We start from the raw sequence: 4,113 nt of genomic DNA, 5'->3' as shown, positions 1-4,113 counted from the left end.
GAGCCTGTTTTCTCTTGACCGGTCTCTGTGAATTCTCAGCGCTGCGCTCTTATTGCACACTTTTCCTAGGCCTTCTTGATACCATGCTCACTGGCATGTGGTAAAGTTATCAGTGTACCTGAAGAGGTTTTTTGGTTGAATACGAGACATGGAGTGTGCAATTTCTAACATTACTGACAAGGTCTGTCTCTTTCTTTAAAGACGAGGCATCTTAAGAGACTAGTCTTAACTAAGAATTAAAAACCTGAGTATGTTGTCCCGATCATTTCTTTTTACTCACATCGTTTTTGGTAAATCAGAGGTCAGAGGGATTGTTTACCTTTTGAAGAGAAGAAACTAGATCGTTCGGTTTGTTTTGGTTGCAAATATCCGGGCTGCCGAATTTAGGTTGAGCAGAAGATGCTGCCCTGCTTAGTGGATGCTCTAGAAACCAAGAGACTGTGCCTGTTCCATATATGGGGAGAGGTAACGGATCTCTTCTTTCCTTCGTGGGGAGAATGCCAACCTCGCTAATTTATGATTCCATTGTAGTTATGTTCATACCTTCTGAGATATGGCTACTGATTGTTTTAGATTCATTGTGTTTGAGTGATGGTTTTAGAGAAAGGGGAGAGTGTTTAGTTCCAAGAGCTGGCAGTTTTTATCGCTTTAATCGATTCAGGTCTAATGACATGAAGAGTAGTGAGTATTGGGCAGATCTACATGTAATACATTTTGTTAAATGTAAGTAGTAAAAAAAAACAAACAAAAAACCTCTAAGTAGGCATATAATTCATTAGAGCAGCTGAAAATTTTGTGTTGTAAGAAACCAGTGAAGCTAATTTCTGATTCACCCAGAGCAAAAGAATTTAATATTCTAACTTCAGCAAAAGGCAACTGAAAAGCACACTTGAACCACTTTATGTGGCTTTCAATATGTAAGAGTATTTTCTTCATCTTTCCTCATATGTTTTACTTCTTAGTCATTTACTTCCAGTAGTTTCCGAATTGATAGAGGGAATTAAGGTGGTAACCGAGTTCCCTGTAGTACAAGATTTTCCTGCTGTGTATGTGAACCACTTTTTCTGGAAAAACCCTTCCATTGGCAGTCTTCTTGAGGGCATGTACTTCTCTACACTTAGTGATTTGGGAGCTGAAACCTGTGTTTAGTCAGAGATGACAAATGGCTGAAAAAAATTTTTTTTCCAGTTTAGTGACCGAGAAATGATTCAGAATTGAAACTGAAGTGGATATGGAGTTACTTGCAGTTACTCTTCTGAGCTGCTGTCTGCCACTATTAGGCGTATTTTGGACATGTGGTTTCCATTTTGATATTTTGATATTACGTTCCTAAATTTCTTGTCTGGCTTAGACACTGCTTTTGGAAATTAGGTTGGAACTAGCTTTGAACAGAGGGCCACTAGAAATTGAACATTGTGGTCCATTTGGGGAGGAGAAGTTGGCATATTTTTACTTAAAGGATTCTTAGGAAAATTTTGGTAACAAAAATATATTTTCCAGATTTTATAAGCTTTTGGGGTTAAGTACTTGTTGAGAAAACCAGGAAGCTTGTGATTGCTACTGAAAATATTAGCCTTTTAAGTTAAAACTATCACTCAGTACTTTTCTCTTTTGTAATTAAACAAAGGTAAGTTAAGAAAAAAAGCATGTTCTTTGTAAAGAGTTCAGTTTATAGAAATTTATAAAGAAAAAAGGAAAGTGCTTCCTCCATTCCCGGTTTTACTCTCTAGAGATAACTACTGTTAACAGTTTGGTATATGTTCTTCCATAACTTTTTCAGTGCACATGCAAATATTTGTAGGTAGATTTGGGGGGTTTACTTTATTTTGTGCTATTGCAGCTTTTATAGTTCAGTTCTTTTTACATATGTAAAATCAACTTTAATTTCCTCCAGCCCCCTTTTCCGTTAGTTTTTTTTAAGGGTTACTATTCGTTTTCTTAATCACGTGTAGGACTTTAAATGTTCTGTATGGTTATTAATGCTTCGTTATGTATAGTGTAAATATTTTCTCTCATATAATTTGTCTTAACTTTTAACTTCTGTGGTATATCTTTTTTATTTAAAAGGTTTTATTTTATTTTGCATATTTTTTTTACATGTCTGTGTAAGAAATAATGGAACATTTCTCAAATTTGCGTGTCATCCTTGTGCAGGGGCCGTGCTCATCCTCTCTGTGTCCTTCTACTATGCCTTCTGGGTTTTATGGTATCCTTAGAAGTGTAGGTACCCATCTGAACAACAAAAATATTCTGTGTTTTCTTCTAGTGCTTTGTAAATTTATTTTTAATATTTAGGTTTTAATATTTCACTTGGAATATATTTTCAGTGTAATGTGAGATAAGGATCTGGATTTTCAAAAAAAAATTGGTAGCCAGTTGTCTTAATAGTTTATCACCTACATACTTATTTGAAATGATCTTGTTAACATATCGTCTTATTTATTTATTTGTTTAAAAATATTTTATTTTTTAACTAATTTCTGCACCTGATGTAGGGCTTGAACTCACAACCCCAAGATCAAGAGTTGCATGCCCTACCCTAAGTGAACCAGCCAGGCGCCCCTTAACGTATACGCTTGACAGAGGGGGCTTATCTGTATACCTGTACTACGTGTTTTAGTTATGGTCACTTTAGAGAATGTTTTAAAATTTCTTTAACTATTACAGTTGATCCTCCCTCTCTTTTTAAAGTAGACTAATCATAATCATGAGCAGATGATAATTTGGACTCACTCTCCCAATGCTTATGCTCCTTTTTTAGTGACAATGTTGAAGAATAGTTATGGTCATAATAATACCACCTAATATTGTGCTTCTCAGTTTTATACGCACAGAAATTACCTGAGGGATCTTATTAAAATGCAGATTCAAGCAATTGTCTACTAGGTATTTACCCAAAGAATACAGAAATACTAATTCAAAGGGATACATGCACCCTGATGTTTACTGCAGCATTATCTACGATAAAACATGAAAATATATCCCCCCCACACAATGGAATATTATTTAGCCATAAAAAAGAATGAAATCTTGCCATTTGCAATGACGTAGACGGAGCTAGAGTGTATAAGGCTAAGTGAAATAAGCCAGAGAAAGACAAACCATACGATTTCACTCATGTGGAATTTAAGAAACAAACGAGCAAAGGGAAAAAAGGAAATCAAGAAAAAGATTCTTTTTTTTTTTTAAAGATTTTATTTATTTATTTGACAGAGATAGAGACAGCCAGTGAGAGAGGGAACACAAGCAGGGGGAGTGGGAGAGGAAGAAGCAGGCTCCCAGCGAAGGAGCCTGATGCGGGGCTCGATCCCATAACGCTGGGATCACGCCCTGAGCCGAAGGCAGACGCTTAACCGCTGTGCCACCCAGGCGCCCCGAGAAAAAGATTCTTAACTATAGAGAACAAACTGCTGGTTGGGGGGGATGGGTAAAATAGGTGAAGAGGATTAAGGAAGGCACGTATTGTGATGAGCACTAGGTCTTGAATTTAACTGTCAGATCACTATATTGTACACCTGAAACTAATATTACATTGTATGTTAACTATACTGAAATTTAAATAAAGGGGGCGCCTGGGTGGCTCAGCTGTTAAGCATCTGCCTTCGGCTCAGGGCGTGATCCCGGCGTTGTGGGATCGAGCCCCACATCAGGCTCCTCTGCTAGGAGCCTGCTTCTTCCTCTCCCACTCCCCCTGCTTGTGTTCCCTCTCTCGCTGGCTGTCTCTGTCTCTGTTGACTAAATAAAATCTTTAAAAAAAAAATAAATTTAAATAAAAACTTTAAAAAAAGATGGCATGATAAGAAAAATGCAGACTCAGTATGTCTGGGTGGGCTTGAGAGTCTGCGTTTCTGACAAGGCCCCATGTGATGTGGATTTGGGCTAATATTTGTTAAACACTTAATTCTAGTTACTGTTCATAGTGCTTTATGTGTATGAACTCAGTTAATCTTCTTAACTGCATGATGATTACTATCTATTGGTTACCAGTAGAGAAACTGAGACTTGGAGAAGTTTATGACTTGCTCACAGCGACATTACCAGTAGGTAGAAGAGCCAGACCCAGCCCAGGCAGAGGTGGCACGCTAAATCTCTTGAACAGATTTCCTAACCGAT

General features: G+C 37.3%; 1 non-coding gene across 1 annotated transcript; it reads right to left on the bottom strand.

Moving 5' to 3' along the window:
- Positions 1 to 2,109: 2,109 nt before the first annotated feature.
- On the bottom strand, positions 2,110 to 2,212 carry LOC117803570. The gene has a single exon (XR_004627521.1). It is a non-coding gene; the product is annotated as a U6 spliceosomal RNA (small nuclear RNA).
- Positions 2,213 to 4,113: the final 1,901 nt, after the last annotated feature.

This window comes from Ailuropoda melanoleuca, chromosome 8, assembly GCF_002007445.2.
Source record: "Ailuropoda melanoleuca isolate Jingjing chromosome 8, ASM200744v2, whole genome shotgun sequence".
Lineage (NCBI taxonomy): Eukaryota > Metazoa > Chordata > Mammalia > Carnivora > Ursidae > Ailuropoda > Ailuropoda melanoleuca.
Note: the sequence above shows the minus strand (reverse complement) of the source record. Positions and strands in the feature narration are given on the sequence as shown.